Raw genomic sequence first — 22,320 nt, 5'->3', positions numbered from 1 at the left:
GGACGTTGCAGGGTCGGGAATAGGAAATATTACTCATAACATAAAGTAGGGATTAATTATGCTACTAAATACTACTGTGTGAAATTTACATATGGGTCTGGTCATTGGTGAGGGGTTAGGAAAAGTGTAAGCACCCCATTTTTATAACCTTAAAAACGTAGGTGGTACGTTCATGGCAAATCTTAACCCCTTGTTATTTCAAAGGTAAGATCTGCTCAGATGCCATGGGAGGGGCAGGAACACAGCTTCCTATCAATTAATCACTACTGCCTACATCGAAAGGCTTTTCAACGTGCGGATCACAGCAATACCTCTAGTACCAGCAATGGTTTGTAACCGCGGGTTCCTGAGAAATGCAGCCCTTCGTCTGCACCATCCGAGGGCATGGGGGGGGTGCTGGGGGGAGGCAAGCACCGGGGTCTCTGCCTGGGGCCCCTTGGATTGCTCCCTGGAATTGCACTGGCCATGTGAGTGCTTTGGCTACAGCCTTCGCTTGGAAGTGGGACTAATCATTTAATTACAGGAAATAGGCATTGTTGCTCCCGTCTGCGATGGTAAATTTTGCCTCTTCTCAAGCAGTTCTTGGCAACTGCGTTGGGCAGTGTTATTCAGCTGCATGGACGGCTTTTACTGTGCGTTTCTCCCCGTGGTTGCTGTTGTGAGGTTGCTTTAGCTATAAATTGTTAAACAGAACTGTAGAGCTCTGCTTTTCCTGAACGATCTCAGGCCAGTGTGTATGCTTGTTTGGAGTCCCCAGTCTCTCACGGCAGTGGTAGTCTATATGCTCCTTCTGACTCAACAGATGTCTTTATCCTATAGTTGCACTGTCAAGGTGACCCTGATACCACTTTGGGCAGAGATTTAGGAATCAGTAGTTTGGATAGGCTGCAAATCAGGAAAATAAAAAGTGAGAGCATCATGGATGGAACACCTGTTATTTCAGCCTTAATGTAAAGTCTGCCTGAGATATTTTAATGGGTTATGTCCCCTCTGAAGTAGCGATGTGCTGTTTTATTGGGATTTTGCTGGTGAGATGAAACCAATTCTCCAAAGAAGTCTCTATTTAAGCTGGGATCCTCTTCTACATTCCCTATCTCTTAAATCCCTGGGCAGTTCCTTTTCCACGAGATCTTCCTCTCTGAATGTTAATCAACACTGCAGCCAGTCCTTTGGAAATCAGTTTTTTCCAAGTTGCTATTTCTTAAACCTCACAGGATCGCTCTCCCTCTAACACGTGAATATATAATAAGGACTCCTTATGCATCTGAGAAAGGGCGGCAAACCAATATGGTCTGTTTCCTTAGTGAAAAGCCCCTTGAATTGAATTTAAAGGACTAATTCCCCTGAAGTTAGCTTTGAACCGCATCATAGCATCCTAAACATCGACAGAATTTGAGGATTGCCCATTAGAGAAAGCATGATAGAATTTTATTTTTTTTTTCCCTAGCTAATTTTAACCATGATATCTGAATGTTGCGTGAGAGTTAAAGATCCAGCAAACCTTTACTTAAAGGGGAAATGTCAATGAAATTTGAAGGGGTCTACTCAGTGGGCAGGGGGTGGTCCACGCGTTTGAGGCAGAGTCTGGATGTATGTAGTTAAATGTGTAAACATCTCTCTGTAATTCACTGCTCCAGTATCTGGCCACTGGATAGACATCCAGTGTGTAAGACAATATTCACGATGGTGAAACTCGGGATGACTTTCCCAGTTTTACAGCTGGAGGAAATGAAGCATGGCAGGGCAGGGCTGGAATCACTTGTATGAGGTTACAGATGAGTCTGTGGCAAAGCTGTGAAAAGTGAATGTGGCCATCAAGCATCTGCGGATATTTGGTAAACTGCCTTCCCTCTTTAGAGCTACATGAGTATTTAAGTGTTTTGTTGGATAGGGGCCTAGATGCTTTTAGGGTTTTTTTGAGAGCTGTTGTTTATTTTACAGCACTTTCCCCCACTACTTTACAGGTCCGTTCTTGAGGTCTGCTATGGAAAGTCCTACCTTACGAAAAGGGCTTCTGTATGTCATAAGACACCGCAAGACCTTTGGGATCCACTTTCTGGTAAAAGCTCTTGAGGACGGAGCAAAGGAAATGGGTCACTTGTCAATCAGCACAGGCAGACTGTCCCCTAAAATGGTTCTTGCCCATACCCAGATACTCCAAGGGCTGGTTGTGCCCGAAGACGCAGATCGCGGAGGCAGGGATCCAGCCAGCTAACCAGATGGCCAGGATTCGCTGAGCGTGCTTGTGGTGCAGAGCCTCCAAAGGCTCTGGCAGCCGGCCAGCGGATATATATAGCAATTTGCTTGGGGGATGGAGACGGGGGAATACCAAGCTGCTTATTGGCCATCAGAGTGGGAGCCGTTAAAAAATATTGGCTCCATAATTGCATTTGGCCTCCCCAGTGGCAGAGGCTGTAGTCCCTGTGGAAGCTATTTTCAGTTTTTAATTTTTTTTTTCAATAGAAGAGCCATTAGAAGAAAAAAAAAGACAGTTTTTCCTTTAAAAATAGAGTCTGCTGGGATGTTGTAAGTGATGGTTGGCAAAGTGATCCTTGTATGCCAAGATTCTTCTGTAAGTAATGAGATCACTTGGATCAGCATGGGAAAATGGGATAATCCACTTCTATAGTAAGTGAAAGGTCTGATACAAAGCACGAGTGAGCTTGTGAAGTGTGTCACTGTATGTTTAGCCTCTACGCCTATAATAACCTTGTACTTGCTGCCTAATAGTAGTAAAGAATACAGTAATACTAAAAACAAGTGTTCCTGACACATTTGTCAGTGTTTCAGTGAACCCTGATGCTATATGTCACTGATTTGTGGCTATGGACAAAGAAACTTCATTCCTTTTTTTTTTTTTCCTTTTTCTCTGTCTGTCTTCCTTCCTTCCTGTTTTTCCATATTATTATTGCTTTTTTATTTATTTTAGTAATGACTGCGTGAGATAGGAGCTGCATTCGTTGATGGGCTGTGTTGTTTACAACGTTGTTTACATATCTGGAATGACGCCGCCCCTCAAGCTGCTACAAGCTTATCAAATCACTTTAACTAACTCCCATGCTACCATCAACATTAGTCCAAATCTGTCACAACTGGCAACCTTCAGTGTTTGTTTGAAAAGATGGCTAACAGGTTCGAGGGTCGTCAGAATTGCAAGGCGTAAGCAAATAAGATTATTGCACAGAGTGTATTGTTAGATGCGTGAAATGGATGGATCGCATAAGCTATGTATTAAATTCTTTGAATGTTTTATTAATAATGACACTCCCATGCGCTTTTTGGTTTTCGGGAAAATGGTTTTCAAGTTTTCTCTCCAACAACTTTCCGAATGGATAGATACGCGTGTGTGTGCGGATAATAGAAATAACTAACGCATTTTTCATTATAAATGAGAATCCCCAATTTTTCAGCACTATGAAGACAAGAGTCTCAAAGGAGAAAAGGGATAAAACTAGGGATAAAATAAGTTAGGCTAGGGTTAAATAAAAAATAGTGTATCCTTGACGAGGACCCAATTTAAAGCAAAAAGTTTAACGCCCATACCGTGCTAGGCCCAGACAAAATAGCTTCCGTGGCCTTTGTGTGACGTGGAAGGTGAACATAGAGCATCTTCTGTGGTATTGCCCTCTTTGGCTTACAAAGTGTATTAAGTTACGTGAATGGAGAAAGTTTTGAAACAGGCCTTAGAGTTTGACATAATATCTCTCAGTTGGAACCGGTGCTTATTACAGTGAATACCTTTTTTTTTTCTTTTTTTTTTTTTTTTTCATGTCCATAAAAGCGATTGGGTGACTGTTAGCGAAGCCGTGATATTGGCAGTCTGTGCCTTGACCTGGGATCTGATACTCTTCCCGGGGGTTCTTGCTTGGGAATGCTTACGGCAGCGATGCTGCTAATCACAAACGAAGAGGCAAAACACCGCTGGCTTTTGTCTCGGTGTTAATCAAAAAGTAGTCTGGAGGGCTACGTGGACTGCCTTGTCCCGGAACGGGGGGGAAGTCATCTGTCATGGCATTAAAAATGCTGGCAACATGAAGGTGATCTGAACTCTGTGTGATGTAGGCATCGTCCCATAGCTGATCTCTGAATTTAAAGGTGTGGCAAAGCAATCGGTGCCACAAATTAGAGTCATCCGATTTGCATAGATTAACGAGGGAAGGTCACAGCCTGGTGACAGGTCAGGGGTGCCCCCAGGGATTTGAAGAAAAACTTTGATTCTTCCTTTTTTTCCTTTCCATGAAGTAATCGTGCTGTTCTATTGTAAAAGGAGCTCTGTTACTTATAAAGGAAAGCTTGTCATTTAAATTCATCCAAGTTAGGACACCACTGAGCACTGTCAGATGTCAATCACAATACAGCAGGGAAATGTTTTTCAACAGATTTCTACCTTCATTTTTCCATAACACAGAGCGGTGGCATAAAGGGGGTCTCTGAATGTACTTCTTAAGGTTAGATTTTATTTCTTTTCATCTGCAAAGGACTGTTTTTGAAGGTATGTAGTAAAGAATCGTGGTCATTTCTGTGACAGGGAGGGAGGAGAGTGAGGTGAATGTTGTTTATAATATCTTTTCCATTTGGGAGATGTTAGTGGAAGGCCCTTTGTGTGTGCTGAAGCCGACATTCTTTCTCGCTGGAATTGTTGATTGTGTCTCCTCCGCCGAAGTTGCTTTGAAATATTTTGGCTGGAGACTTGGGGTCTGTTCTTTTCACCAAACCTCTTTCACCTCTGTGCTGCTGTCCTACATTTTTGTCCAAGCCTTGTGGAGATTGAATGTTCGCCCTACCTGACATCTGCTCAGGAATGAGATTTTGTACTCTGGCCAGTTCTGGCAGAAGCATCAATTTGATGCCCTTGTCATCGGTTTCACAGGGAAGCCGGGGACTGCAGGGTGTTTAGCACTGAGCTCTGGTGAGGTGCCAGGCTTAACTGTTGGTGTATGGGGCTGGTGGATTTGGGAGTGCTGGACTGGCAAAGGATTTAGGAGATAGGACTCTTTTGGCACTCTTTATTTTTGCATATCCTCAGGAAGTTAATTTCGATCTGACTTTTCTCAATATCTGTAATAATCGTACAAAATCACAACAGTACTCACCGAGGAAAAAATCTTTCTTTGGGCTGCCACGTACTCTAAAAATTGTTATTGTAGTTTTCTAAGCTTGCCGTTCTTGAAGATCCTGGTTCATCCGACGGCCACTGTGTAGGTCGGGGCTTTTTCTCTTGGAAGTGACATAAGACCACGCTGGCATCTGCCCCTAGGAATGAGAGAGGAGGACTGTGTCCATACGGCTCCCAGTCATGTTAAGCAAAGAACAGATGCTGGACTTGTGAGCAGCTTGGTGGCTGAAGACCAACTACAGGGGAGCTTCTGGCAGCTACTGGGGCTGACGGTGCCAGTAGGCGTCACTACTGTCAGTCAATGGCGATTTCTGCAGGGCACCGTCATCCACTGGTGGGCACTTTTTGCTCCAAGAGTCACTAAGTGAAACGCTTTCCCAGTAAGGAGTAAATAAAGAGATACACATAAATGTAGCCCCTTGTTTAAAATATTATCACAAGCATATGTGTGTTTTTTTTAAAAATTAGCTTTTTTTTTTTTTCACACAGATGATTCTTTCCAGATCCTGACTAAATCCTTTTTTTTTTTGGCCTTAAGTAAACCTATGTGTTTGTTTAGATATGGCAGGATTTTAGGCTTGCAAGAGTTGGGATCAACCATGCATCGATCTAAACATTTACTGAGTAGCAGGCAGTTGGACACAGGATACCCTGAGAAAATGATGTTTAATCATGTGGAAAATTTTGCCATTTGCATCAGCACAATGATACATAGATAAGTGTGCTTTCGGTTCCTCAAACAAAATAAATGCTGTAACTAAATGCTTTATGAAGTTGAACATCATATCCTACACAACTGCACTGTAAAGCCATTAGAAAAAAACACTGTGAAAATCCCCTATTATGCAAAAAGGTGCATGCAATATTTCCTGAGTAAAATGAGATACAGTAAGAGGTATAACTTTATGGCTCCTTTTTTTTTTTTTTTTTTTCTTTCTCCCTCCATTAGCTTTTTGTTTACAGAAATTAGGTGAAGTACCCAAGCATAAATCTGCTTGGAAGTGAAACAGCACTTGGAATCAGCAGTATATGTAAGTGGGTATCTCAAGTTTAAACAGGTGAGTAGTCTTGACTCAGGAGCTCAAAGACAGGCGTTTCGTAATAACTGTACTGCCTCGCGCTGAAAGGGTGTCCAAAATCACAACTCCAGCCCCCTGCCATCCAGTCCAGCGCAGTCCGAGCTCTTTCACAACTTTTTGTGCTGGGCTGATAGTTCTTAATGTATTTTATTTCAGGGACCAACTTCTAAAAGAAAAGCTTATGAAAAGATGAGGAATTACACTCGCGCATTGTAACGGTAGCTTGGGAACACTGGGAAGAGGTTTGTTTTCCCAGAGTATCTTTGTAGGGACAAATTCTGCTCCACAGAGAAAACCTGCTTTGACACTGTCAGGGAAAAGTGCTGTCTCTATTTAAAATAAGTGTTGAATCAGTGTTAGGAAGAGTAGTATTGAGTCATAAAAACTAATTATCACTGTTCAAAACATTCTCAAATACACTTAAGTGGAGGTTTGTTGCATAAACATACAATTAAAGAAAGAATTTGTGATGGATGCAGGAATACGCAGCTCACAGACTTACTGTTTACTGGTGCAGTTAACAGATGGGTAGGCCAACTGATTCACAGATGTGCAGCTTATAAATATAAACTAACGTCTTACTAGTGATGTATATCTGCAAGTGGCAACAAATTACTTTCTCTTTAACTCTTGGCTGTATAGCGGGGTAGATTTTAATAATACAGTAACTGTCATTAGGGCTGGTGACAGATGATGAAGAAAAATACACTGCACTTGCTGAGTCTCAGGGTACACTGCTGCAACCTGCTGCCAGGACTGGTCTTTAACATATTTGGGGTTGGTTTGGTGGTTTTTGGTTTTTTTTTTGGGAGGTATCGGAATCTTCGTATACTGAAGCACACCTCAGACATTTTAGCTAATGTATTCCTAGCAGATGCTAACAAGGACCGCATCACTTCTTGTCCTTGCGTCCCTTTGAGGGCAGTGGAACAGTGTGGTGGGTTGATCCAATACAAACGGGAAGGGAAACTGGAATTTTCCTGTGTTCCAAAATATAGTTTTTCTCTTAGTTAATACCGCCCCCCCCCCCTTCATCTACAAACCAATGCACTGATGAAAATACAGAGTTGAGGGGGGCAGGCTGCATTGCATTGTTATATTTGCTCTTTAAATAATTTAGTTGCAAAAAAATCTGAAGGCTGTTTTAGCAGTAATTAATTATTCATTAATGACATGCTAATTGCATGGTACCTTTGAATATTTAACAAAATGCAAAAACAAGCACTGTAGTTATGTTTTTCATGTAGGAAGAGATTTTTTCACTATATTACCTCTTTTGTGGAAAAAAATAGACCTCTTTTTCGATGGACTAGGGAAAGTCATAGTAGTGGCCTACTTTCTATTCACTATCTTCAGTCACTCTTTGTACAGTGGAATATAATGTCCTTATCTAGACTTAACAATTGACAGGGTGGCAATCCCTTGACTTTTGTCCAAATGATTTCTCAACAAAAATGGGTTAATTATCGCTCTCCGTAGCTTTTTGAATAACAAAAGGCCACGGTTCCTTTTCTTCTTTTCTTTCCTATTTACTGTATGGAAGCCTTTGAAATGCGATAGTTTAATCGGTGACACCTTCTAACCGGGGATTTCTGAGTGCTGGAGCTCTCTGCAATGAGCTCATATTGCTGTGTGTGAACATTACCATGATTAGGAGATATGACCTTTATTATGCCAAAGCCACCCTGGACTTCAAGGATGAAAATAAAACCTCTCCAAACCTCTCCACGCACTGAAGTAGGTTTGGATTGTTTCACCTCATAAAAGCCAAGCAGTGTGCTAACAATGCCCTTTTAATACACAGACTCGCTCAGCTACACTCTCTTGACCGGCTTGTTAAAAATATTAATTGTTAGCCATACCTCACAACCGCTCTTTGCTGAGTGTGTTTAAGTGAGCCAGATTAGAACTTCTCAAATCTTTCTGCCTGTTTGAGATCTAGCTTGGAGATTTTGCTATTACGCAATAGACTTCAATAACCTGGCTAGCTATTTCCCTTCAAGTAGTTTGTTTTGCTGTTCGTGGGTGCAAAATGCACGGCAAATAGTCAACGGAATTTAGAGTCACTGTCCTTGATTTTGCTCCACTCTGTAATTCCTCAGCGGGAAGACAAGTGACATAGGCACTACTCTAATTTGCATCCTATAGCCTAGATTTTGTTCTCCTTTTTAATTAGTTGGTAACTCCCATTAACGTTAATAGTACTTACAAATATGCATCAGTGAGAGAGAATAGATCCCAGTAAATCTGAGCATTATTAGGGCGATACAAAATTAGCATGTAGTACGCTTCAAGCTCATGCTGAATTTTATAGCTTGGCTGGCTATAAAGGAGTAGAAATGCATTCAGTGACAAGATGAGGGAAAACCAGAAGTACTTAACTAGAAGAAATAGGAATGCTCGTGCATCCTGCATGTGATTGTCTTCCCAAACACTCCTTCAATTGAAGTAATGTCATTGTTTCGGAGCTGGCTTAGGTCTCTCTCCCTCTTTGTTTTGCTGTTCGGAGGATTCTTCTGGCATTTGTAGAAAAACTTGTCACTGCAGACAGGATGGGCTTAGACTGTGTAGATCTGACTCTGAACTTGCTTTCTATACTCCCGCTATGGAGAAGAAGAGGCCAGGCAGGCTCTTCTCCTCTTAGATGTTCCTTTTGCATTTATGAAATTGAATGCAGTGGCAGAGAAGGCCAGAAATAATACAACTTATTACTTGGGTATTTTTATTCCGTCTTCTGGGGGAAGCCTGTGCGTGGCTGAAGGCGTAAGGATTAAGAAGTCTGGGAATATGTGGCAATGAGCTGGGGAGGAAAATGCATTTGTGCTCAGGAACTTTGCCAGGTACCATCAGGACCACCCGCAGCACCTGCTCTCCAGGTGGGGCAACACGATTCAGTGAAGCATCAACCTGAGTGCTAAACCTTGCAAGATGTCTTAGTGATTCCACAGCGACCCATGAGAGGTGTGAGGGACTGGATCCCCTAGTTCAGAGCACAATAGAGAGGCATTCGCAACACATTAGACCCCAAAACACTCCTCAGTAAATAGAAGCAAGACGCAGAGCTTTACTCTGACAACAGCTGAAAATTTACTTAGCTGTGAAGCTCTTTGTGCAAAAGTGGCTGAGGAAGGGCACTTCACTAGGCTAAGACCTGCTCAGTGAGAGGTGGGAGCCATTCATGGAGTAACAAGTGCCATCAGGCCTCTGGGTTCTCCACTTGAAGGGACGGGACATAGATTCACTTGAAGGGACAGACGTGTTCTGGGGAGTAGTTTCCTGTTCTTCATTTTTTAATTAGAGATACCTATTTTTGGCTCCACAAACCCAGCTCCTATGTTGCATTTCTTCACCCTGTGGTTAGTGGTCAAAATGTTAGCCTAATGCATATAAAACATGTGGAAATTTATGCAGATGAATTGGGGTCATGGTAGAGAGAGCAATGATGCATTATCCCAGACAAAGTATTCCCCATCTGCCCTATTGTTATTATTTATTATTTGACATCACCAAAGATACAATTTTTATGCTGTTTGGGCACTTTACAATACAGATAAAAAGAGAAGATCCCTGCTTGAGATGGAGGATAACAAACTAATTTCAGACATGACAAAGCAAGGAGAGGAAGGGCGTAAGAGGGGGAGAGGAATAAGCGTTAGGGGTAGTCTGAAGCCTGTGCATAGCATGAAGGAACAGTGTTTTTAAAAAAGGAATGTTGTACAGGGTAGAGGTGAGTTTTGCTGGGGATAATGTGGCGCAGAGGGTAGCGATGGTTTTTAGGGCTAGGCAGGAAGGATGGTCCACGTGACTGCTACGCTGTGGCAGAAGGAGCAGAGGTGGACTGAGGGCACGTACTGGTGAGCGCCACTGGTATAAAGCACCATAAAGACCATCGCAGGCAAACCCAGGCTTTGTGGGAGAACGCGATTCCCTCAGTCCCCGCCCTCAGCCCTGATGTTGAGTCAGACCTCGTGCTGACGGAGTGTCAGGGAGTTATTTCGGGTGTCAACGGAGGTGGTACCCCTTTTTTGCAAGGACTGAGTGCAGTGCCAGCGAGCGCCGCAGCCCAGTGAATTGCCCTCGTGTTGCACTTGCGCTGCGTGTCAGCCCAGTGCAAAGTGAGCTATTTTACCACTTCCACCCACTTGCTTCTGGTTTCTGAATGAATTACACCTGACGCGTAATTTACAATGATGTGTCGGTTACAGAGCTACTCCTGTCACTCAATAGCGCGTTTCCGCCGCGGACTTGAAGGTTTAAGGCCAAGAGGTGCGTTGGTTGCATAGGTGCAAAGGAAAAGGGAACTTGGTCACCCTTACCTTGTGAGGACACTTTTGTTGCAAATGTGACTTTTAATACCAAATGGCAATTAAATGCCAGGTTTGGGTTCCCGACTGCAATTAAGTGTTTGGATTATGAATTCATATTTGAGAGATTTCACGGCATTAAATATAATAAATTAAGTGAGGGGAAGGAGCAGGAAATGAGGGGAAAAAAGGTCCCCTTGAAACATATTCAGACATGACATTTCCTTATGTCGATAACCATCAAGGGCTTTGCTTCTCCATCCATAAAGACAAGAATGCCACTTGTCAATCAAAGGGAGAGTCACAACAATAGATCAAGAAAGAAGGAAACAAACAAAAAAAAAAGTAGTCTTCCTTTGGAAAAGCATCGGCTGCTTTTTTTTTTGCTGCTGATAATATTTATAATGCCCACATGCAAGCGCAAGGTATATGTAAGTGGTGTGTAGCTTATATTACAATGCTTCGTTTCCTTTTAAAATCGCACTCACCCAGTGGGAGAAATTATACAAATAAGGTATTTCAAGCCACTGAAGCACGACCCGTGTTTGTAAGAGTTATTTTAAAATGCTCGGTTCTTACTTTTGGTGCTCTCAGTCGCAGGGAGCACCTTTTATCAGTACTGAATGTTCTGTTTAAAATAAAATCTAGTTTTTGCTAAACAACAAAGTTGTTTGGTTGCAGTGTTAACAATCCTTACTTATAAAAGACAGTTTCTAGTCCTTATAGTTCACAGGAAGAAAAAAACCTCGGAAGCCATGCTATTTAATATTAGAAAGGTTTTCTGCAAGCTTTCACTTTTAACTTTCCATAATTTTTAAAACCACCTCATTATGGACAAGTGCTGTTTGCATACAACGCATCTGGAGTCTGAGGTATGGGGATTAGTAACACAGCTGCATTAGGTACATAATCGATAGCACATACTAATTTTTTTTCTGTGTCTTACGTATAGTAAGGTTAATGCGAGTGGAAATTGTGGAAGTGGAGCATGGTTACAGTATAAGTGCAGCACAGGTCTTAAAGTTTCAAAAAATTAATACAGAAGACTAAAACGTGCACACTGAATACATAATAATGTGTGTTTCATATTTGAAAACTTTTCCCATCTGTAGTAATTTGGATGTCTTCATGTTGCCATCCTTTGATATTCTGATTAAATTCTATATTCCTGGCCTATGGACTGACTTCCCAGATGGGAGACCAAGCGCACGGGAGGGCCAAACAGCATCTTGTGTAATAAGCTTCAACATTAAATATCAGCCCAGTGCCGAGACAGTCAAAATAATGTCAGACGATGTAACTTTTACAGTTCAGCAAAAATCTCCTTGTAGTTTGTGAATGCAAATGTCATCCTGTCTTTTGCAACCTGAGAACACATGACAGGCAGTTGAGAGAAAATAAAACTTGAAAATGAGGGACAGGAAATTAAGACACGAAGCAATTAGATGGGAACCAACCGTGCATTCGTCTGGTGTCGGACTAGATCGTGACATTCTTTTGATGGGTGGGTTTGAACTTCCAAAAAGCCTCACCATCCATGCCTGGTACCATATTTTTTTAAGAGCTGTGCATTTTTGAGCATGTGTCTGTTGCCGTAGGCTTCTGGGAGTGGGGTCATAAGAGTTTGAACAGGAGTTGAGGAGTTGTTGGTTCCAGAGGTCCTTGGAATGGCTGGACCCAACTGTGTAAGTGCTGACTGAAAACCAAGAATTCTAGTCTGCAAGAATGTGAAGGTTTCCCATTTAATTTCCTTCTACTTCAGGAGGAAGACAAGCTTTAAATAAACTTGTTTTTTTCGCCTCCTTTCTTTCTTTTTTTATTTTATTGAGAAAATAATTTCAAGAATAGACGATTTCTCTGTGGTAGCAAATGGCTCTGGTGCACAGATCATCATGGTTCTAGTCTTTTCTGTGCCTAAGTTCGAGGATTTACATACGGGTTTTAAACATTTTGGACTGGAGTCCTCGACCCCATTGCTCTTCTAGGCACAGTGTCCTCTTTTTGCCTTAAAGATTTACTTTGGGTCTAAGGTGTGTGAAAAATTTGTAGAAATATTTGCAAGAAGTGACACCACTGAGAAACTTGCATTTGTCAGTGTAAAACGTGCAGCTGAAAACCTATCACCGATCACTTGAGAATCGGTCCCTGACCTGCATTTTGAGTCTCTGGAGCATGTTGGCTGACTGCTGGCAGTCACGCTGACTTTGGTAGGACGGTGTCTCTACTGTGCCCTGCCTGGATCTCTGGGTCCCTAGCACAGATGTGTTCTGTGTACGTGTCAGATACCTCAACACTCATTGACTTCCTATGGCCAAGGGGAGGAGCAGCAGCAGCAGAACGCTCCTACAGGGCTTTAATCCTGATGACTGGGGGACAAAGAGCGTAGGCTACACCTTCCCGCAGCTGGGATGGAGCCACAGGGTGCATCCTGAGAGCAGGCTGCTGGATGTGTCAGCTCTGCAGCACTGCAAAGCTATTGAACCGCAGTCAGAGATTACAAGGATAAACATACTGCAGTCTTTCTCAGAAAACTTTTCTTAGCAGCTCCAACATTACTTAAATTTCATTCTCGTGAAACTGCTACTTTTATGATTGTGTTTTATTTTTTTAATTGTAAAAGAAGCCTATAAATTCAATTAGTATCACCAGGAAATAAATGAATGCCTATGAGCCTGCAGCTTATCTGCTACTTTATCTATTTTTCCTTTGGATATCATTGAAAATTTTTTGTCGCTTTTCTCTTATCTCCCTATAATTTGCCAATATTTCTTTTCTAATCTTGCTGTCCAGAGGAGAACACGGTGCTGTAGCCATCAGTGCCATTTCATCGTCACGTGCCACCTTTGTACGTCTGGCTCCAGCTCACTGATCATTTTGTAGCCATAGATATCACATGTTTAATTTGCTGTCTACCAGCAGTACAGTGATCTTATGGCATCTCAGAAGTTTCTCTGGAAGTCATCACATCAATAGTCATTCTAGGGAGGGACATCTGGGTGCACACGTGCATCACTTGCCCTTCAGAAAATGTCACAATGCTTAACATATGGGATGTATTTACTGGCTGCTATCAAGTGCTGCCATAGAAAGTTTCTAGTTCCCGGTATCATGACCTGGAGTTGTGCTTCTCTTAGTATTTATTTTTCCACATCCACCTCAGTGTCATTGTTTGGAGTTGTTGCTAAGGCAAATCAGGTACTTTTCAGGAGGGTACAGGGATGGATTGGACCAGAATGAGCACTGAGAATTTGTAGTAAGCCTCTGCCCGTGGTTGTCATTGTCTCTTGTGTTACAGTATGTGATGTAAGCTCCCATTTGAGACTGCTATGTGTCAAATATAAGCTAAGGAAAGAACAGAACCAGAACTGGCCTTTGTCTGATTTTTGCCACAGAGGTGGATCCACTCACATGAGCACAGCGATGTGCTAGAAGTCAGCTACAAATGACTAAACTTCTGCCTCTTTGAAGATGTGGTTTGGACACCCCAGTGACGCTGCCCCCAATGGTGCTTTCCTCCCTGCAGTGACTAAACAGAGTGTCATTTTTCTCAGAGAATCTGAATGTGCCTACAATCACATGGGAAAAAAAAAACCCAGTGGGGCATTTTCTTGGTCGACATCTCATGTTTGCATTCAGGCTGAAATCCTGCCTCCTCTGTGACCCATGGGTACTCTGTGTGTGGGCGAAGAGCTAACTGCGGTGAATGCACCTCTGCGCCATGCAGGCTGCACAGCAATGCTTTTCTCCTTTCTCAGTAGGGTGGAGGCAGCAGGCAGAGGTGGGGCGATGGCTAAAGGGCACTTAGCCCTTGAGATGCGATGAAGCGCTTTTGAGCGTTTCTGGACATCAGCTGCACCTTTGCTCCACCTGGTTTTGTACCGCGAGAGAGGGATCCCTTCTCTAGACGTTACCTTTGAGGTTGAGCCCATGACTTTAACACAATAAGCAAGTTCACGTTATGGGGTATTAAAAATACTTTGGTGACTTGGAGATGCCCCTGAAACATGTCTGTGATACAACACTGTTCTCATGGCTTTTATCAGCAGCATCCTGAAATGGAGCAGCTGAGCACCCATTATGAGCAAGGGCACAGTTGAGACTGGTTAGAGCTGGCACCAAAAGTTTTCTTGAAGTATTTTATCTTGTCTTCTATTCAAGGATCTGGGGCTGTCCCCTCCGCAAAGGTAGCGGAGTACCTTGAAGGTATCTTGAAGCCCGGACTCATCAACAATGTTTATGTACAGGGAGGCCACACGTGTTTGATGTGGAGGTGGAGGAAAGTTGCTAAGAGCCATAAGGCTGCTGCTCAGTGACTTGAGAGACTCCTCTTTGAAGTTCTGCTTTGCCAGGATACCTTCTTTTACAGTTCCCTTGGCCCTCAGTTTCTTATCTGTAAAATGGGAAGAGTAGCCGCCCTTCCTTCCTATTTGCAGTCTACTAAAATTGGCAGTGGCACTGCTGATAAGCAGGACTGGTGAGAAAATTTTAAGCATCATGGGAAGAGCAGATGGGTACATCCTCCAGCTTTCAAGAAAAATGTGTCAGAGCTCAGATATCAAGGTGCTTGGCCCCATGAGGATAACTCTGATCTGCAGAGGGCATATTAAGGGGTAGGATGGGATGGTTCCTCTCCCAGTTGGAAGGCTGATGCCAGGATGGGCTCCTTAAGAAGACCGTAGGACAATGCAGCTCCAAGCTTTGATTACAGACTAGTAGATAGCATTTTGTGAAGCTGGTAGAAACCTTCTGGAGATGCAAACTGTTAGCTTCTACGCGCGGCTCCTCCCCAGCATTTTGCACTAAGTGGGATAAAGTTTTGCATCATCTTTTATATTTCTAGAGAAGCTGGATTTTTGGATGAGAAGGTGTCTGTGATTTCAGACAAAATATAGATCCTGAAGTGGCTAATCTGCAGAAAGAAACTAATGTCTGCTTTAAAAAGGTACAATTTAGGCAACCCAACCTATTGACCTTCTAACTTTGGACTGCCAAGACTGCTTGCTCAGTACATCTGTTTTTCTATGTTTTTGCCTGTAATTATGTTGTCCTCTGCAGTTACGATCATGGTTTATCCTACTTTAGAAATGTTATGTTTTGAGGTTAAGTTTCCCAGGGGGTATGTTTCTTTCTTTCTTTTTTCCCTTTCTTCTTTTTGTCAAAGCAAACAAAACAAAACCCCACTCAGGAAACAGAATCCAGGAAGAAACCTGTTAGAAAGAGTTAAAGCACCTTGCACTGAGGGGACGCGTCTGTCAATGGGAAATACTGTATAATGTGGTTACTTGAAAATGGCAAATAGTCCTGCATCTTATTGAATGAAAAAGGACAAATGTCACAGAGCCTGATGGAAAAATAAAGATAAGGTTAGGGGTCATGTGACCCAGACGTGTCCCCTGCTGTCCACATGAAGGGCGGCTCTCCCTGCGTCTTGCTGCGATTCCTGCTTTTCGCTCTGTGTGGACAAAATGATGATTTATGGCTCCTGCCGTGGGGGTGGGTGGGTGAGTTTGCAGGCAATTTCTAATTCCCTGCTCCTGACTGTAAAGCAAAAATTCTTTTCATGTCTTACAAACAAGCTGTGATCATTGGATGGTGCCACTGTAAATATTATTTATAAAAATCACTTTGGGGACTGCTTATTCCTCATTAAAGTTCCAGTCTTGCCCCATTGAAATCGATAGGAGTTTTGCCATTGACTTCAAGGAGGAAGGGTGAGACTCTTATCTCCAGTATATTCCGACGTGTCACATCGCAGTGTTAGCAAATGAAGGGGTAATAACTGTGGGAAGTGAGTGGCTTTGCACTGTAAGACACAAATCATATTCCCAGGCTGAAGCATCTCTCTGCAATATCATGTCAGGGGATGGTGCGCCCTTTGGGTTGTCCAGAGGCTGCACGTGGACCAACAGATGCAAATGGCCCTGGCCATCTTTGTCACCCTGCAGGGAAGGGCCAAAGAATGAGCTGAATTTGGTGGCTTTACGCTGGTTAAGTTTGAGAGCATTCTCCCTCCAGCCAGATGGAAAGCAATACAGTATAAGCCAGGTGTTTAAAGTGGGCTCTGACTAGAGACCAAAGCTTTGAATGGCAGCTCTAAATTCGAACTGCAAGTAAAGATTTCCAGTATTAGGCCTGCATATGCCATGTTGTATTTCACTTAGCAATTGAGTGGTGCCCAAATGCTATTTATTGGAAACAGTGGACTTTTTCCACTGAAAAATATCTGTGGTGCTTTGGCTCTTCTGAACAACTTGAAGTGTGTTCAGTTTCGCCTCATCTGACTTTTAAAAATTTTTCTTGGAAACAAACTGAATTTTTAAAAATTAATTTGATTTAAACTGAAACAAATCATTGCCTCTGTTCTTCAGTGAAGAAAAAGGAAACTTCCCATAGAGCTCATTTTTCTAGGTTTTTTTTTTTTAGTTTCACATTATTCTAAGTAAGGAAAACTTGATAATCTTAGAACTGTAGTAGTTTAAAAAGAACATATTCACCGAAATTGCAAGCTGTATTTTTACTGGCCTTAGAATTAACATGAACCTAGTTCCTTATTTTTCAGCATACAAGAGCAGAATAGTAACACTTTTGACCTTCTTCTTAATCATATGAGTGAAATTTTGGGGTTGAAGCAGGTTGCCAGGAAGTACTGTGGTATATACTATGCTCTGAGTAAAGCTGAATGTTTGCATCTTTAACCTACTGCTAGGCCTTAGGACAGATGAAACCCATTTAGGTCTGCCTACTCTTCCATTACTATGTTGAGATTCCTCCTTAAAAGTCAGTGGCTGTTTTGAACATGGTTCTGCAAAATGAATTTAAGGTTTGTTTGTTTGTTTGTTTCTTAAGTTCTGAAGTGTATTTGTCAAGGAATCAAGCAATTTGAGGATTTATTGGACCAGATGTTACATTGATATAAATGTTGTCTATTGAACAATGTCTACCTCTACCAAAGGAAGATTTAGGACACACTGTGAATTTTAGCCCCTGCTCATGCCAGCTTGTATAGACATGAGTATATCTATTCGTTAGCACTGCTTGCAGGATTAGTATTTTTGTGTGTATGTACGTTTGTAGGAGCCGTATCTTACTCACAAAACAGCTCTAGGGTTTTTTCCTGTGTAAATGTGGGGCCGAACAAAGACTATTTCTACAAGGCCAAATCCCCAGTGAAGAAGAGAGCAGCAGAGACTCCTAACTGCTCCTGGTTCAGAGCCGCAGAAGAGTGTGTTTCTTCCATGTAATTCAGATGGTCTAAGAGATGACAGCCTCTCCTTACAAACTCTGCTTTGCCTTCCTATACCCTTAGTCTATCATGATCACAGCCCTATAACTACTCTTTGATTTGCATAATCATAGTATTAATTGTACAACTAATTTACGGTTATTTTGCAAGCTGGAAATGATTCTTTCAAACTGTTTGATTAGGACTTGCAAAATAGGCTGCAATCAGAGAATTTCGGGATGCATTTGTGAATGGGTTGGCAGCCAGAAAAGCAGGGCTACAATCATCATAACCAAGTAGGTTACTCAAAGCTAGCCATTTCTGAACAAAAACCCACTTACAACTACAGCTCATGCTACATTTCCTTTTTAAGGGATAGTTTTAGATGCAAATTCATTTACAGAGGTAGATGAGATGAAATGTGCGACAGACACACCTGACTGACTCGCATTTTGTATCTCTAACACTCAAAAGTACAATGCTTATGGTAATGAATTTTATCTATTACAAGGGAAAACAATCACCTTTGATGACATTATAGAATAAACACATTTAACAGCATGCTGAATTGCTGAAGTATCATTTTCAACGACCTCATTAGTGTCACTTAATTAAAACTTCCTGCTCTTGACTTTGATGCTGGTGCAGGCAAAAACACAGAGGGAATTGAACAAACAACAAAAAAGGGAGGGGTATCTTCTAGTGATAAATAGCAGTAGTTGCTAATGAAACCAAATTATGTACCTTTTTCCTGCAACTCCGATAAAATAATATGAAACACACAGCAACTTTGCATCAAACAAATTAATCAGCCGTCAGCAGATTTGCCTGATAATAATCTCCTGCCCTTATTGATAATTTAAGAAAAAAAGTTGTTTTTTTCTGTACACAATCATTAGGTTGGTGATAATTAAAGCTTCAGCTTCAGAAATGCCGTAATAACCATTAATTAGCAGGATGCTATTTTCAACATAATTTGCTAATTAGGGAGGGAGCTTATATAGTGTACGTTCCTAATTATGAAAGGGTCTTGCGCTGTAGACTCATGTGACTGGAGTGTAAATGAAACCATTATGGGGGTCCTGGCAAATTTTAATTATTTATTTTTAAAGTATATTTTATTCAGAAATATTTAGCCAATTTAAGCATGCAGAGTAACTGTGTTCCCTCAAATTCCTTTCCCTGCACTGGCACATTTTACCCATCAAATGCAAGATGCCAAGTATTTTGTTGGATAAACTCCACTAATTTCAATAAAATTAAGCTGGCAGAAAATTTAGCTCAATATATTTCCTTCATGTGGTTAGAGGACAGAGGCCAAATATTGCATCGATTGCTGTGTTCTGATGTTCTAATTTCAGGGCAGAAATTGCGTACCTGCTGCTTGAGTAGGATAAATTTCTCTTTCTCTGTTGGACCCGGTTTTTAGTACAGGAGACAAAAAATATCCACCCTTTCTACCCTGTCTGTCTAAGGTGCTTGAGTGTCAGGTATAAGCCTTTCGCCTGTTTTATTTTTTTAATTTTTTTTTTTTTTAAGAAATAAAACACAATGTATTTGATGAAATAGAACTTGATTAAATACATTCTTTAGAGAGAGAGAGAAGCACTAGAATATGAAAAAAGGTACTAAGGTAACAGGCAAAATACAATTTATGAAGATAGATTTTGTAGCGAGCTCTATATGCTGCAGTGTCCCACTGCCTTATAAAGTAATCTACTTCATAGCCTTAAAATTAAGCACACATTTAGTTTTGGGATCTAGGCTCATAGATACATATTAGATATGTGTAATCCGTACCTGCATTTGTAATTATACATCTTTTTTTTCCAGATATGTATGCATATACGTATAAATATATATACCTGAAAGCAGACATGCATATAAACCATATACATATGTGCACTTATAAGTATATATCTAATTTTTTAATTTACCTTTACAACAATGCAAAACCAAAATGCTACTGTCACCCACAGATACATATCATTTCTTCCTGAATTGTAATAGTTGATTTCTTTGAACTGTTTTACCTTGTTTCAAATACAACTATATTTCTCTTTCCCTTTAAAAGAAATGAAAACTTAATTCAATAATAAATGAGCTCCAGCTCGGCATAAGAGTCACTTAACTTAAATCTTTTTGTAGAGGTTCCCACTTAAGCAGCTTGAAAGACAGTAAATCACGTTGGGGAACGGACATCCCAGCTTCATTGCCACGCTGCGGAGCGCTGAATTAATGGCCACCTCTTTAGAATGTATGGATGTGCCTCCCAGCTGCTGGGCCTGACAGTGTTATAGCTCAATTAATGTGATTTTGATGTAATTGCAGATAGGGAACATAGCGCCTAAAAATTATATTTTGCCATAAGAATTATATTTTATCATCCAGATGTGGGGATGAATATGTTAAGTAATGGGGCTTCTATCTATTTTTATTTTCTGGTAACTTATTTAACAGAGAATTATGTGGTTTAGTTGCTGCCAGTTGCAACTGCTCAAGGGTCTGCACGGGAGGCAAAACATTGTTATGGTTGCTTAGCCTGCTTGCAGCTAGTATGTCAACTGATTTTGTTGTCTTACGAAGCAGTGCTCGTGAGATGCTGTAGGAACCTCTCCTTGTCTTAGAGCAAGCAGGTAGATGTTGGAGGTGGTTTTGTCCTAGAAGCAAGCATTAGTTGCTGTGATTCTGCTGCATTCACTTGTTGACCACGAAAAGTCTTTGCTTCCCTTTGAATCTATAAAAAGGAAGGTAGGGAGGCACTTCAGATTATTTCTTAAAGCATGCATGGCAAAGAGATGGAGAAGGAAGATGCAGAAAGGGTTACTGCAATGAGGTTATACGGGACAGAGCATTTTAGACCGTGTCTTCTGGGGCAGAGGTTATCTTTTCTGTGCCCAGACAGGAAGGTTACAGGAAGTTACAGGGATAAGTGATAGTTGATTCCTGGATTGCCCTATTGCTCTGAAGGTAGAGAAAAGGTAAAGTGAACTCATATTCACGGAAATCTGTATTTTCACACTTTCACACTTACTCATGTATTTTATTTAAAACAACATACATAAATACGTTAATTTGCATTAAGGAGACAGAACAGAGCACGTACAGAACATAGGAACAGGTAAAAGCCATGCCCCAATGGCTAGACTGGCAGGCTTTATAAGAGATTTACAAAAGTAAATGATAGTAAAATTCGGGCTTCTCCCTTCAGGTGAGCTCTGAGCTGATCAGTAATGCTCCTGCCGCTTGGTTATGAAGGCTGTTCAAGAGGCACGTCGCCCTCTCTGACCTCAGTAAAATAACTACAAAGGTCTTCTTTCATTACAAAGTGAAAAAACATGTACTCAGACAGGTATGAAAAATAATGGAAGCTGACCCATTTGGTGCTTACCCCTTTTTAATAGTTTCGCTGCTATTTGACTGGTTTATTTGCTGTCATTTCAGATGGTCTCGTTAGCGTCGTACTTCTGGGCAGTCCCAGTACTTTGCTTGTCTATCAGCCGCTGTTTGCTAGTCAGCGCGTGGGGATTTGCACAGCACCTACAATTCGTTGTCAGTGACTGTTGGGACTGTAAATCCCTGTGCTCTGATCAGCCACTGAGGTGTCTCGGCTCCTATAGGCTCCAGGACTTTGATTTCTTGTGATGTCTACAGCAAATATGTTGAAAGGGCTGGCTTCTCATCCACTTCAGCAAAGACAAATCCCCTGATATACCCTTGAAACACAATTTTCAAGGTACTTAACCACCTAGTACTTTCAGGAGGTTTCATTTTAGATAGGTTCTTGGTCTAATGCAAGTAGAGTCTTATACAGTGTCTGCTATTACACGGAGCTTTCAAGGGAGCTGGACGAAGGCTTCAGTCTCCTGTTTCTTGGTACCCCACAGTGGGAGCAGAGGAAAAAAAGGATTTTTATTTTTTTTTTTTTTTTTGGAGGGGGGGAAGCACACAAGAGGAACACGATTATGAAACATCAACAGTTGGCAGGGAGTCAAACCGTAAATCCCAAAGCCTCATTTCTTATGTGTACTTTTAAGCTGACTGGATCGCAACTTGACTAGATCCTTTTACTATCTGAAGAGGCCACAGTAAATTAACATGGAGAAATCTCATCTGCTAATATCCTGACTCCTGGGCAGCTGTTAATGGATGGTGCCCAGTTTCCAATGCATTTATTAAGAGATTAACAATAATGTGGCAATATTTTACCTCATATTTATGCCATTACCTCACATTATCAGCCTTTGGCCTCGTGCTACAAGGTCCCCGGAGGCCTCAGGGGCTGAACGTGGGTGAGGAAGCCCATGAGTGAGTCAGTGTGTGCCCACACGGCCCATGTCTTTTTGGCCCACATCTGTAGTCTTTTCTCTTGTTCAGCAACACGACAAGACAGCCCAGACCCCTCCAACCCTCGCTGCCGCGGATGCCAGGGCACCGGAGGGATGACAAAAAGGAGGGGTTTTTTTTTGCGGAGCCCCGCAGTGCGCGGCGGCGGCCGCCAGGTGGCAGCGCAGTGCGGCCTCGCGCCGCGGCTGCCCCATTGGCCACGGGGACCGGAACCCTCCGCCGGGCCCGGCTGAGGCGCCATGTTGTGGCGGC

General features: G+C 41.9%; 1 protein-coding gene across 14 annotated transcripts in view; it reads left to right on the top strand.

Moving 5' to 3' along the window:
• EBF1 (EBF transcription factor 1) overlaps positions 1 to 22,320 on the top strand; it is a 287,079-nt gene that overhangs the window by 102,071 nt on the left and 162,688 nt on the right. The window lies entirely within an intron of this gene.

Source organism: Chroicocephalus ridibundus, chromosome 11, assembly GCF_963924245.1.
Source record: "Chroicocephalus ridibundus chromosome 11, bChrRid1.1, whole genome shotgun sequence".
Lineage (NCBI taxonomy): Eukaryota > Metazoa > Chordata > Aves > Charadriiformes > Laridae > Chroicocephalus > Chroicocephalus ridibundus.
The sequence above is the reverse complement of the archived record's forward strand: the minus strand, read 5'-3'. Positions and strand labels throughout refer to the sequence as shown.